This window comes from Aedes albopictus, chromosome 3 (assembly GCF_035046485.1).
Source record: "Aedes albopictus strain Foshan chromosome 3, AalbF5, whole genome shotgun sequence".
NCBI classification, from domain to species: domain Eukaryota; kingdom Metazoa; phylum Arthropoda; class Insecta; order Diptera; family Culicidae; genus Aedes; species Aedes albopictus.
The window spans coordinates 286,187,114-286,205,546 of NC_085138.1; the positions used below are offsets into that span (position 1 = coordinate 286,187,114).

Here is an 18,433-nt window from a genome sequence, read left to right on the forward strand (position 1 = left end):
ACAGCAGTGTCCATGTTAGCTCATGTTGGCAAAACAAACAATATGTCACTTCTCGTACTCGGTAGGTGTAGGCAGTTGTTTGACTGTTACGAACGGAGGTGGCCAATGAAGGTTGGACCGAAGGGTGCACAGTGAAAAATATTTCAAAATCTTACTACAGAAACTATGTTGAAACAGGTTTGTTCACTCCAAGCTACACCGGGGAAGAGAAGGAATGTTAGTGTGACGTGCGTTGCTACTAGAGACCGAGTATACCTCTGCATCTCCATGGCTGTCATGAGGCAAGGAAGTTTGTAGATGAGGAGGGATAAGTCATTTTAATTTTTATTTTATTTGTAAAGGCCAAACAGTAAAGATATAAAACTAAAAGAGACTCAACAAATGGACCAATTGTTGACATAATGAAGGTTGAGTAAATACTTAAATAGTTTTGTCAAAGTATATCATTCATATCTATTTTTTAATAATATGGAATGAGCTCACCAAAAAAAATGTATATATCCTTGCTCATTTTACCCTCGATTCACCTACATATTTTGTAATTACTGGCGTGAAAGTGCTATAACTGTAAAATGATAAGAAGTGAATATTTGTGCTGTGATGTGATTTCCAACGGTTAGATACATTGAGGACCAATAGGGTTTTCGATACAACGGCAAACTTGTAAGAAATATCATATTTACCATCTGTGCCGAGAGCCGTGACTAAGTGAATCTTGTCACTTCCCATAAACCGGCATGGGATTTCAGCTAGAAATTCTCCACCAAGAACACGCGCAAACAGTAGCTCTGCATGGTGGTGGCCTATGGAAGATGAGGGCAAAGGCAGAAATTGGTTGTCTTTGCTGGCCGTTGTCGAATATGGAATACAAGCTTGCAAAAAAAGCAGAAGTTTTGTTGTTGTTCGATCATGACCCGACTGCGATTGCAACCCGTTGATAACAGAGCTTTCACGAGTTACTGCTAGTTTTGTTTGTTTCAGCAAAGGAGGACCCTGAATCGTGTTGACCCGTACTGTACGCGGTGACTTGTTTCGTTCCGTGTAAAATATCGACCTGTCACCGAGCTGGCGACACTGATCCAGCGCTAATTAACCACGTTTTTCCCAATTCCTATGGACCGTGCGGAATCGAATCAACGGATCGTGGTTGAATTTCACATACCTCACCACAAAAGTCCTTTCCCCATTGCAATGGGGCGACCGGCAGGCTCGCCGAATCTGGTCCCCTTATCAGTGCCTCCCCATCTGGAAGGCGTGCGCTTTTAAGAAACATTATTTGGCACCCCTAAAATTCACACATAAACAATCGCCCGTGCGCAATCGACCGCGAATCGGGCCGCGACATGCTAATGAGCCCGGGGCGGACAAAGTTTAATTAAAATTTTGAATATTTTTCCCCCGTAGAGGGGTTCCTCGTTTCACGCACGCAGACAAGACAGACACGCTCGCGCTCGCTCGGACGGACAAAGGTTGCCACTTGTGAAGCTTGATTGAGGTTGATGATTGCAATTTTATGCTCTAAGCCGAAACTGTCACCGCGATCGGAAAGCCATTAATTAGTTGACGACGACGACGACGATGTGACGGCGACAGCGACGACCAGTCCCGACGAAGTCTTCAAAAGAAGGCCGCTAGGACGTCGGCCGTCAATCGCGCGCGCGCGCCTACACAGTCGGTGTCCATGTCGCGTCGTCGTAGTAGATCGAAACGGAATGCTTGTTGTAAACAAGTTTTGCTAATCTTTCAAAACAATGCCTATACTTTTGAGAACATGAGTCATTGCGTGGCAGGTTGTTGGTGCCTAGAGGGAACCGTGAAACACGAGTTTGACATCTAGTGAGAGATTGGTTTCACATGCTTCAAGTAGATGGGTGTGCGTAGGTAATGGCGCTCTAGATCTGGATGATATATGCTTGGGAAACACTCCTACTGCGGAATGTTACTTTCATAATTTATTGTTTGATGAGTCAGGTAGTAGGTACTTGGTTGGCTATTCGGGAATTTTGACATCAGCTGCTCGATTTTTGTTGGTCAGTCAGACTGTAAACTTCCCTGGAGTTCAGGTCTACTTGTAAGAGTAGTCGTTTTTGCTACAATGAATAACGTTACACTATCACCCATGTTGACTGAATCACCCGCACCCTGAAGACCAACATCATTTGGACATTCTGGAACATTCTAGGAGGTCCAAGATATCTTAGAGTTCAGTCCATGACATCTACAGCCTATACGGTCGCTATTTTCAGATCATCCTGTAAAATTAAACAACCATCTAGGATATCTTTTGTTATCGAAAGACCCTTTATAATATTCTTCGTCTGGGGTATTCTAGATAAGCCAAACTATCGTGGAGCTCAGAACTTCAACTCTATACTTGCGACAGAGACAATTTCTGCTAGATTGAGTAACGTTGCATGCTTAACTTTGATCACTGAACTCCCTAGCTAGAAGGTCAACAGATATTCTAGGTCGTTAAAACTGCTCTGGAATTTAATAATTCACATCTGAAGCCGTTACAGCAGCTGCTTCCGCTATAATTGACAATATAACATGATTTATCTTATTCCCTCCTAAAATTATATGAACCATTTTAACATAAATTTGGGATATTCTTGATCAGTAGACCTACCATTGAATTCACAACTCCAAGTCTACACCTGTGAGGTAGTAGCCGTTTCCGTAGCAATGAGTAAACAATCATAGTTAATCATGCTTGCTGAACCTCCCTGAATAGTAATAGACATTTATTCAGATTTCTAGGACGTCCGAACAACACTGAAGTCCAGTGCTTGACATCTACAGTTGACACAGTAGTCTTTTTCGTTTTATAATGTAAAGTTACATAGCCAAGTTAAAATCAATGTCCCCGTGGAAAACTTATCCACCGTTATAAGATTTTTCTGAAGTATTGATCTACCAAAATACCCTGGAGTTCGAAACTTCAGGTCTACTCTTGTGACAGTAGCGATCATCGCTAGCTTGAGAAACGTTCCATACTCAACCATGTTTGCGAACCTTGATGAGCGCTAATAGGAATTTTGTTACATTTTTTTGGGGCATCCATGGTCGTCTAAACTATCCGATGTTAGGTCTTTGACATCTGCAGCAGTTATGGTGTTGCATGTTTTGCCTTAAATTGTCATATTACATATCCTAATATAATCTATAACATTCCACGAAATACATAGAGAGTATTCAAGATCAGCCAAAATCGCCCTGGACTCCAGGGTTTTAGGGACACTTCGAAGGGTTTATGGAGATTTCAGAGGCGTTTCAAGGCATTTCAGGGACGTTTTATAGGGTTTCAGGTGTGTGTCAAGGTGGTCTCAGAAAAGGGGACGAGGGTTCAGAGGGGGGCTCAGGGGGAGAGGTTTAAGATGGGGGTTTCGAAGAGGAGGGGTTTAAGAAGTCTTCTAAGAGCTCTTCTAAGAAGAGTGCAGCTTGGGTCAAGTTGGGGGCAACCCCTTGAAATACTCTTGAGATATCTTTTAAAACCTCCTTAAATCCTCAACGACCACCTCAAACACTGAAACCCCTTTGAAACACCCATGTGACCCACCGGTCTTAGACCTCCTGAAACGACGCTGAAACACCTCTGAAATCCCCTGAGGCCCTCTGAAGTGCTCTTGAAACCTCCTAGAATTGACCTCGAAACTACCTGAAACGCCTCTGAGATCCCATTAGACTCTCTGAAATGACCCTGAAACACCTCTGACACACCCCTGAAAATCTCCATAAAACCCGTCAAAATCCCCTAAAAAGCCTCTGAAAACCATCTGAGATTCCTTGTAACTTCTGTGAAACTTCCCAAGACCCCTGAAACTCCCTTGAAATGGCTTGAAATACTACCACAACTCCCTACAATGCCTTGCAACGTCACTATAACTTTCTGAGCGTTCTATTTAAAACATAATCAATAATTTCCCTCTTGAACCCCATTAAAGCTTTAAAAACTTAATAAAACTACTTGAGAATCCATGAGGACCCAAGAAATCCCATTGAACCCCCCCTTAGAACTTTCTGAGATGCCTGATACATCCCTGAAACCTTTTGAAACTCCACTGCAAGTCTCATAAAACCCACATAAACCCCTTTAAAACCCTCTGAAATCCCCTGAAACCGCTCCCGGAACCCATTAAAAATCCTCTCTGATACTTCTTATTACTTCCCCTTAAGGCACTCTAGTTCGTCAATTCGCCCTCTCCCTTAGATTTTCCTAAGACCTCTTTTTGATCTCCCCCTTAAAAACCTTCGGGCGGTGTTGCTAATATGTTGCTTAGACTCGTTAAAATCTCCTGAAATCTCCTGGTAATACTTTTGAACAATGAGTTAATTGCCCTTTTTTTTTGGCCAGTATATCTGAAATAGATGTTAAAGCTTAAAACAATTGAAGACAAAGTGCGTTTAAATGACAAACTGAGAGATAAATTTCCACTTTTTTGGTGGGATTTGAACCCATGACTCCGTATCGCTAATCCGCCGTTTTCACCAACTAAGCCACAGAACAAGTTACGATTCTGTTGAATAGAAAGTCAAATAGCTCAACGCATACTGAGCTTGCACCGACCAGACGACGAAGTATGTGTGACTCGAGCTTTAATATCAACACTCTAAAAATAATACGCTCACACTTGTTGTTCGTAGGCCGCGAGAGTGCGGGAGATTGACATCTAAGTGTCGAAGGAGAGATAAAGTGGGGAAAGACGTACCCGATTAGGGTGGTGTTTCGAATCCAATTTGACTTTCTATTCCGCAGAATCGTAACTTGTTCTGTGGCTTAGTTGATTAATGCGCCGCAATGTGGTGTCGTTGGTTCGAGTCCCACCAATACAAGTGATAATTTTTCACAAATATATCCCTCAAATTGTCAATTCAACGCACTTTGCCTTCAAATTGTTCAAGCTTTTACGAATACTTGTGAAACTTACTGAAACCAATCTGACATTCTAATGGTTCCTATGAAATTTAATGAAATGATTTTACTGAAACACCTAAGAGCCCCTCTGAAAGTTACCTTGACCAACCCCGATGCATCTATTTTTAACCCTCTGAAACCTCTGAGGGTTCCTGAAACGCCCCTGAATGCTCCTTGAGACCCCCTAAGCCGTCAGGAAATCGCTCTTCTAAAGCCCTCTGAAGCTGCCGGAATCTTCATAAGGCCCTCTGAAACGTCATAAATTCCTCTGACACCCCTCAAACGCCAGGAAATTTCTCTAAAATCCTTTGATACGTTCTGAATGCTCCATGATACTGTCTGAAACGCTCTGAAACGCCTTTTAACCTATTTCAGGCCTCCTGAAATATCTGAAAGATTCTTTCTGAATATCCCATGAGCCTTTCTGTCACATATTGTAACATCTTCGAATCTCCATGAAAACTTCCTGAAACTCGCTGAAATCCCCCTGAAACTTCCTGAAGATCTTCTAAAATTTCTCAAAACCCATCTGCAACTGCTCTGATCGTTCCCATGAACTCCTCTGAAAAATCTCCTGGAACCCCCTGAAGCCCCATGAAATAATCAAGAACCCCCTTACAATTGACAGAAGCCTCTTGAAAAACTTTAGAATACCAAAGAAAACCCCTTGTAAATTCCCTTGAAGATCCTGAAGACCTCCAGAAATCCATTGAAATCATTTGAAAGAGAGCCCTGAAACGTCACAATAATACCCTTTCCTTGACCTGAGCAAAAGTTTTAATAACTAACAGGCTACCGTTAAGACATAAATTACAACTACAATTACAATTAAAACCTCTAAAACTGTTTTGAAAACATCCTGAATCTCGGATGGATATTGAGAAGCTGCCATTGGGAGCTTTTTGGTAGATATAATCAAAGAATAAAAATGAAAGAATGCCCTCTCTTGCCTTTTTCTATGTAAACGTCAAACGACAAGACAAGTGGCGCTCTCCAAGCGTTTCAAGGTGGAAGCTCTATGTAACAGTGTGCGTGATTTGTCATAAGGTGGTGGTGCGTATGTACTGGTATCCGCATACAATCAGTAATGCACACTACCGCATGAAGGTTGAACTTTCATCCGCAGATAGCGCTGCGGTAGTGTCCCTCCGAGCATCCGCGGAGTGAGCATTCTTGATATTCTTATTCTTTGATATAAAACAAACCAAATAAATTTGGTGATATGTACCGATTTGAAATTGGAGAAGTTTACAACGATTGATAACAATTCTTCCAAGATATCAATGGAATGGAAATCAACTGAGCATCTCACTGAAAGTCTAGAATGCGAACTGGAATCCAAATCCAGTTAACTGGAAAAATCTCAAAATAATTATTCGTATTCCACTTTAGTATTCATAGTGATGCACCGCGTTCAGATTTTCTAATTCAAGTATAAGTTCAGATTAACGCAGCAAAAATTACCGAAGTTCGGCCAAATTGTTCTAAACTTCAGTAATCCGAATTTTTACCGAAATCTGAACAGTCGAACAAGGGGCTCCAAAACAAGTCTGACAGTAATTTCACCTGCTTCACTTTGGGTAAATACCAGGCCCCTGACACGGCCTATATCAATGCATTGGAATCATGGTAGACAGGATGTCCTGGGCGCTAATAAATAGCGCCCACTGTCAAATGCGAAAACATCAACAATTTTTTGTTTAACGTTTATTTTGGTATGTTGATCAGTTTTTGGAATCATTTTTTCCATCGCTTATGGTCACAAACCATTTCAAACTCGCTTTAATATTAATGTACAGTAAGAGGAGCATGCGATTGGTTGAATAAAGCAACCCAACAAACACGCATTGTGAATGTGATTTCGTGTGTGGCTCACAACATCAAACAAAAGCTGCGTTTGTTGATTACACGCTCGTTTCAATTTGCACGAATATGAGTATAAGGCAGTTAGATGTTGGCTACGATAAACTTCATTCATGCCAGGGGCCTGGTAAATACGCTATCCCTGGTTAGAAAGTGCGCTGAGCTGTTTCTCGGCAAACGTTTTAAAGTTAGAAGTTCTCGCTCATTGAAACCAACTGGAGCGTAACTGAGTAGGGAAGTGTCGCCGCACAAACACAATCGCCTATTCTCCGCCCATCTAGGACGCCCGGCAGCCCCGAACAAAAGCGAGGAATTTGCAAGCAAGCGAGAAACGGTCGTGAAAAATTACGAGGATATAACACCTTGACACAAAAGAAGCTTTTTCGCCCTCTCTCTAGTTGGGGAAGGAGGACCACGACCGGGAATGGAAATAAGCCTAGTTTTTCTTCCTTGCCGTTTTCTTCCCATCCATGGTGTGTGCAGCAGGCACAAGTTATAACGGGTCTTCATCCTCTGTTTGAAGAAATGGAAAAGTAAAAATTTGGCAGGTCATTTCACAGTGACGGCGGTTGTGATGACGACGGCAATCATGCAATAAGAAGAAATCTTCCTCATTATCCCAAAAGACTGACTGCGGCTACTAGCAGCCTCAAAGTCAGTCGCCGTCGTTTACCATATCCATCATCAGTCAGTCGCTCGTTGGTCGGTACAAATTTAGCGCGCATCATGTGGCATGTGTTCATGCGAAGAAGCGCTGAGGCTGGCTGGCGTGTATACACGGGACGAAAACCTGCCACAGTCAGTCGTCCCGCCACCCCGCTGAACCACTTCTCGCACAGTTCCACTACAGTTGCGTCTGTTTACGGCCGTGTACATGTAATCAAAATTTTTATGAATATTTAATCAAAACAAATGAATGTATCTTCCACGGAGATACAGGCCAGGAAGGCCAGGCAGGGTCCCAGGCGAGCAGGTAGACAGGGTCTCCTTCATCCACATCAACATCGGGCGAGCTTCATCTGGTCCCGCGTGGTGCAGTTGGCTGTCAAGAAGACAACTGCGACCGTGTACCAACCTCGGCCGTAACCACCGCGAGAGTCGAAGGAACCGCAGCAAGAGTCGAGAGAAACTCCGAGGAATTCGGAGAACCGAAGAGCGCGCACACCTCAGCGGGAGGTGGCTGCGGCCAAAGATTGGTTTGGCTTTTCTTCGTGTTACCAAAACAGACGAACAATTCCTGAGCACAGGCAAAGATCCCATCCTAACGATTTGGACTGTTCGTCTGTCTGTCTCTGTATGTCTTTCAAACACGACATGGTTGTTGTACACCGTCGCTTCTTCGTCTTGCAGGATCTCTGCTTTGCGTGGAGTTCGAGCTGGCCGTAGTCTTTTCTCTTTGGGTTCAAATTCGTCTTTCCGCACCTCGTTATGGACTCTACCACTGGCACTGTCTGCAACAAGGCTTGTTTGTCAGAGAGTCGATAAGAAACAAGGGGGTGGAAAAGGAAGAAAAAAGCGTTTAAGGATATCTGATTTCATCATCGTCTTGTCTTGTTTTATTTACTTTTCTGGCGTAGGTAATACACCTCTCGGTGCGAAGCGAAGACAGTCGCCAACGATGTGATGCGGCGCGGGACGTGCTGCAGGCTTCCGAGAAGCAGGAGGTTGTAACTCATTGCTGCTTGGATCTACCGAGCCGAGTGCAGCAATGTCACGCTCGGCATGGGGCCGGCCGACTCTGCAAGTTATGTGTTTTGTTGATTCGTGGCTGCTGGACATCAGGATTCGGGGATCTCCCGAGGGTCGACATGGCCCCATCGTCGTCGTTTTGTTTTTTAATTAAACTTAAACGTGTACGTGGCAGCACCACACGGTGAGCTCAGATTACTGATAGTGGCGTGTCGTGCGATTCGTGGGATCATTACCGCGAATTTCGAGGAATGTTCCAAGTGAAACAAGAAACTTTTTTAATTTGGTTAAATGAATATCGTAACGAATGATTTTTAAAATTCTACAGATTAATGAGCAATGTTTCTCGTTTTCCATCTAGTCACAGAGCTCCAACACTCCAATTACTCCGACAAAAATTTACTATTGGATAGTCGTAATACAAATGCGTTGTCATCAGCAAATCACAAATCAATGCATAAAACTGCTGTAAGAAATCCCGCATTCGAAACTTGTTCTCGATTGAAGCTGCGGTGCCACAGTTCGGAATCCCATTTAGAGACCTTGTAAGGCAAACGAGCTACATGCGCTCATAAACAGGCCAGGGCAAGTGCGACACGCACACTCACACATCATCGCGTGAAGAGGCAACCGGGCTGAAAGAAACGTCAAGATCGGGGTATGCGATATGTCGAATAATCTTATTAATCAAAATTTCTAGATGCAATTCATTGAAGGATTTGAAGAACGTGCTCTTGAAATTGCTTCATTAGTTTTTCTTCAATACTTATTGAGAATTCTTGGTATAATCTCTAGATAAATTCTTGGAGGTATTTAGAGAACCTCCTGTGAAAAGAATTAGAACAATTAGTCAAGTGATCATGTTTTCAAAAATAGGTACAAAATTGTAATTCACAAATTGCAAGACATGACTTTTGACAAAAAGATGGTGAGCTCGATTGATTCACAAAACCCTTGGGTGGTTAAACACTGATAAGTTTGGTAGTCCTCAATGGGCACGAAGCTTGGACTATACGTGCAGAGGACCAACGTGGAGTTTGCGAACGGCAAGTGTTGCGTACCATATACGGCGGAGTGCAGATACAAAACGGGACTTTGAGAAGGTGAATGAACCACGAGCTGCAGCAGCTGCCGAAAGAACCAACCAGCGTCCACACCGCGACAATCCAGGAGGCTACGGTGGATGAGTCACGTCATCAAAACGTCGGATAGTAACCCGATTAAAATGGTTCTCGAGAGCAACCCGATCGGTACAAGAAGGCATGATGCGCAGCGAGCTAGGTGGGTCGATCAAGTGGAGGACGAATTGCGGGCTCTTCGCAGAGTGAGGAACTGGAGACACAAAGCCAAGTCGAATGGAGATGACTCCTATGTACAGCAGAGGACACGCAGGCCTTAGTCTGACCGGTGAAGTATAAGTAAGTAAGACATCTAGGTTTGTTCTCAAGTAGATTCCGGTTCAAATCCATCGGGGACACCTTCTTTTCATTGGCATAACGTCCCAACTGGCATCTCAGCTTCAGCTCAGTGAAATCCCTGTCGGCGGCGTATCACGAACAAGAATTGCTCTTAAGCGACCAAAACTATCGACGTCTTTGGCAGTCGCTACGGAGTCTGCCGTGGGATGTGCCCATCGATTTCCAACCTTTAGCGGAAAAGAAATACATAGTGGATTTGGAGGAGATTCAGCGGAAGTTTCGTGGTGTACAGCTTTGTCCGCCAAAGCCAAATCCGGAGCCCTTGAGTCCATCCCCATTAATCCAACCAATAATGGACAAAAAACATCCGGTCATGGAGTCGGCCAGGTTCAGATTACAACACCAGCGGTGACAAGTAGTCCGTAATCGTGCTAGATGATTGTGGATCACACCGCTTGTCACACCGACCAGTCATCCGGCATCAAGTACCTGTAGCAGTAGCTTCGGTAAGTCAATCATGTTCTGATTATACGTTACCAGTGGTAGTGGTAGCTGTAAGGGACGTTGTTCCGTTTTGACACTGAAGAAGCCATTGGGGCAGTTTTGCCGTTTTTCAAAGTGGGAGTGCTGTCCATCGGTCTATCGACTATGGAGTACCAGATATTTTGCCCTCACTGCACTAACCGGAGCAATGGTGCAGTGGACCTTGTGTTCTTCCGAGATATTCAGCTGCCCTTCTTTAGTGTCAAACTTGAAGCTTAATAAGGGCGAGATTATGAAAATGTTGTTGATTAGTTTAAATTTTCATCTATATATATGCTATTTACACTGTGTATTCTGTGTGTCCTCGCCTTTGGCAATTTTCAATCGATACCGCTCTGGCTTTATTGCTGCTGTTTTTCTTTGTGCTGTGTCATTGCGAAGAGTTTAATCTTACCTAGTTTGGGTAGTGGCTACGGTTAGGATAGCTTAGATCAATCTTCAGCCTAAAAGAACAGTAATAACCTTTGCAGACTTATGTAAAATGGTACAGCCGAAGTAGCCTTAGTCCAAGAACCATACTTTCGTAAAGGGAATTTCTATCTAGGAAACTTTATGAACCCGATGTTTGCTACTTTCAGTAAACATGAAATGGTAAGCTCGCGTGTCATGCCTCGAGCTTGTGTGCTTGTCAACAATGTAATCGTGTCTCTGAAGTAACCACCAGAGAAATATGTGCTGTCACAATGGATGTATCCGTTGGAAACCTCAACAGGAAATACGTTTATCATTCATTGTTTACGTCCGCTTAGGATGCATTCAAACAAGTCATCGTACTTTACTATTACTTTAGAGCTTTTAGTAGAACTTGTTACTTCAGACTCTAGTTTAATTTAAAAACGCTTCACTAATACTTCACTTTTGCAAAAGAAAATAAAAAATGAATAACTCTTTTAAAGAAAAACTAGAAAGGACGGGCAAATTCCTTTTAATTCTACTACTGTGCTTATCTTCGGACAGATAGGCCTATTTCGTCTGTGACTTACAGACTTCTTCAGTGTCAAGTGCTCGACAGTCGAGCACTTGACACTGAAGAAGTCTGTAAGTCACAGACGAAATAGGCCTATCTGTCCGAAGATAAGCACAGTAGTAGAATTAAAAGGAATTTGCCCGTCCTTTCTAGTTTTTCTTTAAAAGAGTTATTCATTTTTTATTTTCTTTTGCAAAAGTGAAGTATTAGTGAAGCGTTTTTAAATTAAACTAGAGTCTGAAGTCATCGTATACTGCACTTCAAAAGGCCTTCCGCTTATTGTTGGTAGTGATACTAATGCTCACCATAACATCTGGGGCAGCTCAGGCATTAACTTGAGAGACTCCAGTTTGACGCAGTACTTGAATAGTACAGATCTTGGATTACTTAACAAAGGCAACAGCCAAACCTTCATGGTATCTGCCAGTGAGGAAGTGTTAGACATAACGCTTTGCTCTAGTAGAATTAGTCACGAGTTGACCAATTGGCATGTATCAGATGAAAAATCTTCATCTGACCATTTCTATATTTGATTTGAACACTTGAATGTTGCTTCGTAAACTTTGCGTTTCAGGAACTCCCGGTCAACCAACGGGGATCTCTTTACTGATTTGGTAGCGACCAAAGTTCATGGATACTCAATATGTATTGACCCTCCAAGTGATTTAGATGATGCCATTGATACTTCAACAACCATCATTATGGAAGCATTTGAGGAAGCTTGCTCTCTACGGTCTGTGAAGACCGCAAGAGGAATCCCTTGGTGGAGCTCTGATCTGACGAAGCACAGGCAACAGTGTAGAAAGAGCTGAACCAGACGACGTTCGGCTGGTTTGGAGGCTTTCAGGGATCTTTGACATTTGGTCGAATGACGTTTAGTCGAATGACATTTGGTCGAAAGTACGTTTGGTCGAAAGGACATTTGGTCGAATGGACATTTGGTCGAAGCCCATTTTGTGGAGGATCTATGACATTTGGTCGAAAGACATTTGGTCGAATGACGTTTAGTCGAATCATTTCTGGCTCGCGTTGAGTTCAATTGCAACACTGCGTCAAAGAACAGCCTATGTTTGAAAGAAGGAAAAATCTCTGATGAAAAAGTCTGCAGTTATAACATCTAAATACCAAACGGAATAACAGCGTGTGTTCAAAAGGAGAAATTTCTTCTGAAACATTCAGCAGTTAGTACAGGAAAACGAAATGAAAATAATAAATGTGAAAGAATAGCCTATGTTTTAAAGAAGGAAAAAACATGATAAATGGCAACAGCTAAAACATTCAAACACAGTACAAATACGAGACATGAAAGAATAGCCTATGTTCAAAAAAGGAAAAAGCATTAATAAAAAAAAATCACAATCATAATGTCCACTCTTAGCACAAATAACAAACTTGAAAGAACATCATATGATCAAAAGAAGGAGAAATCTTTGATGGAAAAGCCAGTATGTTCTACACAAAACCCCAATGAAATGATGAAGCTTGAAAGAGAGGCGAGATTAAAAGTAAAAAGAAATCTTTGATAAAAAATCAACTGCTTCAACAATTCTAACGAAATCTATAGAACACTAGAATATTTACTTTTGATTGTTTAAAATTATTAAACACGATTAAATTGCCATACGACTTAACGTTCATTCGATCATACGAACTTTCAGCCAAATCAGTTCAGTAACATATAAATTAGGATATCGAAATCTATAATATTATTTTCCACTCAAATCTCTTTTCATCAGTTGGTGCATTTCGACCAGATGTCCATTCGACGAATTTTCTATTCGACGAAATGTCATATGCTTCTTCATCCACAAAATGGATTTCGACCAAATGTCCTTTCGACCAAACGTACTTTCGACCAAATGTCATTCGACCAAACGTTATTCGACCAAATGTCATTCGACCAAATGTCCTAAAGCTTATTTTCTTGAAGTTATGATTCTCTGGCTTCGGCGCGGGGTATCGCCCAATTACTGAATCGATAAATAGCTTTGGCCTTTCAAATATGCTGAGGCAGATGGAATTTATCCCATATTGCTACAGAAAGAATTTGATTCTTTCAAACATGTTTTGAAAAGAATAGGGGTTTTGACCCCATTTCCGGCACTTCATCTAAACACAATTGTTAAATATCTAAATTCACAACGAAAGGACCGGTTTCGTCCATTTCTTCCATTTAAATCGGATACCTTATTGCGTGAACTTGCTGTCGTGAAGATTTTCTGCCGATAAGATGATTTTCAAGGAGTTTACTGCACCTAGTCTAGCACCAATTCTCGGCACTAGTGCCGAACTTCCAGCAATATCAAATGGGAAATCACTTCGGCACCCATCTTTGTGCTGACGAAGTGCACCCGTCTGCGTGTAAAAGTTGTTTTGAGCACTTGTGCGGATTCAGAGTGAACGTGTAGGTTATTGACTGTGGATCTCGTTGCGGAAATGTTGCGGGAGATGATTACCTACGGAACTGCGTTTGGAAAATATGCGGCAAGTGATATTTTGATTGTTTTGCTGTGAGGTGCCGGGAATTGACGCGGGTGCCTATGAAGTAGTTCGAAACCCTACTTGCTTGCAGTTTTGCTATTGGCCTATAATCCCATATGTTGGTGATATATTAATGTAAACTTTGTTCCGAAAGTGGGTCGTGCGTCGTATGAAGAAGCATAGTTTGAGACCTATCAGTTTCACCTCTTTTCTTCCAAAATGCTTAGAACGCATTATGGATCTCCTCATCCGTGATGTTCATGTGGCCAACGTGCCTCTTCGTGTGAACCAACATGCTTACCAATCTCGAAAGTTTACTGTGACTCTTTTACACAAGGTTGTTTACGATATCGAAAAGTCCTTCGCAACCTTTGACAGCGTGCCTCTCGATGCTATGGACTTATCCACCGATGAACCAAATTCATCGCGGTCCGAGAATTTTGACACTAGAGCGGGGTCTGTTCCAATTAGAATCGTCCAATTCTGATAGGAACGGCCCCGCTCTAGTGTCAAAATTCTCGGACCGCGATGAACTCGGTTCATCGGTGGTGTCGCACCCCTGGTGCAACGAACCGACTCCAACAACTTCCAGTGTGGGGACGGTACTGTCACTACCAAACTGTCAGTGCTCACGACAATGAAGAAAATCTATCCTATTGTATTACACGTGTCAGATATAATTACTAAGCAAAATTGAAAGCGATAAGAGGATACTATAATAGTTACAAAGCTACACCTAAAACTTATAATTTGACTAAACTTAATGCTAAAACACTGAACGAACAAACAGCATTCACGTACGAATTGAACTTATTACTAAACACACTGTTGAAACACCCTAGAGACATTAAACGAAATTTTTAATTTGTTGTTTGTTGCAACAGGTGGATAAGTCCATATTCGACGTTGCGTCTAGCAGCGAGTTAGATATTGAGTGTTTGTAGATGCCCCCAAGTGGGAGTCACCGCTTTCGTGGAATAGATCTGATGCAAAGATAGATAGTTTAAATTTGCGGCCTCAAATAACAGTTTTCGGCAAACAGTGTTAGTATTGGTGATCTACACGCAAGAAATGTCGCCTGCAACGTCAGATTGTGAGTCAAAGTGGGCGAGGAATAGGAACTAGCTTACCCACTGCAGACCGTAAAAACAGCACTGCGTTTTTGGAAGTTCATGCAGTTTTACAGAAGTGCATATCGTTATGTTGAATACCTATTGTTGGAATTAAGGGTAACGGATTTTGTCAATCCGTTTCTGATTCTAGCGACGGGCCATGGATTAAAACCATAACCGTACGAATTAAAAGTGGAAGTCATTATCCAGCCCGTCCACAGTATTTTATCAAATTTCGTCAAAGTTTAATTTACCATAAACATTTTCAAACCCCTTATCGCATACCCTTATTCCAACAGCAAACCGACCGATCGATCAATCAGCCCCGGTGGTGATCGAGGAGCCGAGAAAAGAAAACAAGACTCTCTCAATTGGTATGCATGCACCTTCGTTTGCAGCTTGTTTCCCGCTGTACCTTCCCGCACTCTTCCCGTTTCTTGTTCATAACCCAGGCAGGGTTTCCAGTCAGACCCCTGCTGGATCGTCCAACGACGGCGACGACCGTGAAGCCCACGCCGCCGGCCGCCACACCACACCAGCAACCAGGCATGGCTCGAAAATTGAAGCATGTTTATGAGTCTTTTTCAATTTTACGATTTCCATCCATTCTTCTTCTCGGACGATTGATTCACCGTTGGGCGTTGTTGTTGCTGGTTGTTGGAAGAAGAGGAAACAGCAACGCGTCTTGGATGACCATTTCGTATTCCTACACACGAAGCCATGCCCCATGGTGGGAGACCCCGTCCGTCCGGCGCGTCCGACCGTCGATGTGTTTTGAAATACGGTTGTCATTGTTTAAGAGATATTTCCCTCATTTGTTATCAGTCGAAGGACAACGATCGTCAGCATTCGGTGATTCTTTCTCACTTCGTTTCCTTGAATCGTGGTTCGTCGAGGACATTCACCAAGAGAGAATGAGGCTAACTGCCCACCAGAAGGAGTGACATTCGGGATTAAATTTCAGAAATTCCACGAATGCGCATCATTGACGCGTGATCGTTTGTCACCAGCATTCAGTCGATTGAGCGTCGCAGATAAACGGAGGAGGAGGCGCCGCCGTTGATTGGCGCGTGATTAAATGGCAGAGCCATAAAAATCAGCACAGGAGAAAACAGCACCTCGCAAACAAACAAAAAAACAGCAACAACTTTGTCGAATTTAACAGCCCCTGTGTGACTGCGAGTGACTTTGTTGTTTGATGAATTCGTTAGCCACCACCAAACGCTGCGCTGCAGAAGCAACAGCAGCACTGACTGGCGCCCGACGACGACGAAAACAACGAATATTTCCGGTTGATTTGAATATGTAATATTTTTTCACGCTCGGGCAAAACTGCTAACGAGCAAGTCATACGTATCACGTCACCACCGCAGCACCACACAGTGCTCGTCCAGGGCGCGCAGGGTGGGGCTGATGGCTGGGAATCAGAATGCGCAAACATGCATTGATTTTGCAGCTTGAATGCACTTTTATGGAGGATAATATTTAAAAACGAATGGTTTGATTCAATTGATGGAAGACAAAACAATTCGATTAACGCTATAGTTAGGGCATGAATTTGCATGCAAGAAAATTGAATTATTGAATTCAACAGTTTGGCGCTGGTTGTCTCCATATCTGTGATACATAGGGATGTAAAGCTCCCTGTAGTTTGAACTCAATATAAGGTCGTAGAAACCTCCATAATCAGAGAAATCAAACGAAATAAAACTAGAAATTAACACAAATAATATATAATCAATTAGGCCTTCAGTTTAATTTAAGCTCATTTTTGAATTGAGCTCAATCTTTATATGGTATTCAGCCACGATTTGAGTTTGTTTCAATACTATTTATGATTGAAACCACCATAGGGTTTTTATCTAATTCCCGTCTAGCTAAGTCAGGATCATGTTTATTCTTGCACCTCGCATAATGCCTAATAGCCAACTTGCTATCAACTACTAATTTATAAATTAGCTTCCATATCATGCAAACAATATTGTGCAAGAGTAACAGTTTCCTCATAATAATAAGATTGAATAATTCGGTAACAAATTTTGAAAACGACGTATAATCAATGTCGTTGATTATACACACTTAGAATAAATTACAGTATTCGGTGAAAAAAAATCACCGAAACTGGTCTGTAAACAAGCAAACTACAGTATTACGGCGAAATCGATGAAATTGCAGGAGAAAATCGGTGAAATCTAAGAAATCACCGAAGAACCGGTGAAATCAGACAAATTTACAGGAGACCTGTGAATATTTTATCAAACAGATCGGTGATGGGACTATTTTACCGTACTACTGTAAAATGCGTTTGACAGCCATGCCGGCAGCTTCGAGCATCAGTTCTATTACAATTTGCGCGTCATCTTCAAGCAAGACTCTCTTGTACAGTGGCAGCAAGTGTGGTTCCTGATCAGAAGGTCATGTATTCAATCCCACCATCGACGTTATTTATGAAAATATTGTTTTTTTGTGCTCGCATAAAATCGCCGTAAATTTGTAAAATTTACCGTACGTTCAGTGATATTGAGAATTCATTGGTAAACAAGCATACCGAACGTTCTGCGATTTTTACGGTAAATTTGTAAAAAGTACCGAACGTTCCGGTAATTTTGACAGATGCATTTTCCTGAGATTCGCAGTACGTTCGGTGGTTTGAAAAATCACCGAACTTTTTACCGTACGTTCAGCTGTTGAGATTACGGTAAAATTTTACCGTAATCCGTCATTTTTTCTAATGTGTATACGTCGTTTTCAAAATTTGGCGCTGTCCATAAACTACGTAGACTTTTTTCGGCAATCTCAGAACCCCCCTCCACCCTCGTAGACTTTTGATCATACAAAATTTTCGAAATTTGTGTGGAGCGTAGACTTTGGTCAGACCCCCCCGTCCCCCCTAAGAGTCTACGTAGTTTATGGGCAGGCCCTGTGTTACTGAATTGTCCCTCGAATTCTATTTTCGTCTAGTACACGCCTATTTCGGGCACAACCTGAATTCAGTTCCCGGCACAACTTTCACGTGGCACTTTGGTAAATAGGATGGTCAAAATTATTGTTTGACCGCATGTGTTTATTCGAAAAGTCGATTAAATTGAGATAGATATAGCTTTGATTAATTGATTAATTGATCAACTTTGCTGTGTTTTTTGTTTTGCTGCAGTCGAATCCTACTTTAAAAGGCCACAGAGCTCAACAAGTGACTCTGGCGCAGTGAAAATTGATCGGTGATGAAGAACAATTCGGCTAGCTGCTGCTTTGGTGCGGTTGCCTTCGTCGTAAGCAAAACGAGGAAAATTTTCAACTCGTAAGTGGAGTGAAGTTGCAACGTAAAATTTCACGTAATTATTCGATTTGCAGTGTTACAGGAGCAGGGTATTATAAATCTGTATCATTTTGCTTCCATCTGATGAGCTGTTTGTAAAGGTAAGTTGGAATATTTGTAATTTTTGGC

The 18,433-nt window shown here is 42.2% G+C and overlaps 1 protein-coding gene across 1 annotated transcript in view; it reads right to left on the reverse strand.

Annotated features, from left to right (window-relative positions):
- Positions 1-18,433, reverse strand: part of LOC109418781 (frizzled-2) — a 155,980-nt gene that overhangs the window by 80,367 nt on the left and 57,180 nt on the right. The gene's annotated exons all lie outside the window — the stretch shown is intronic.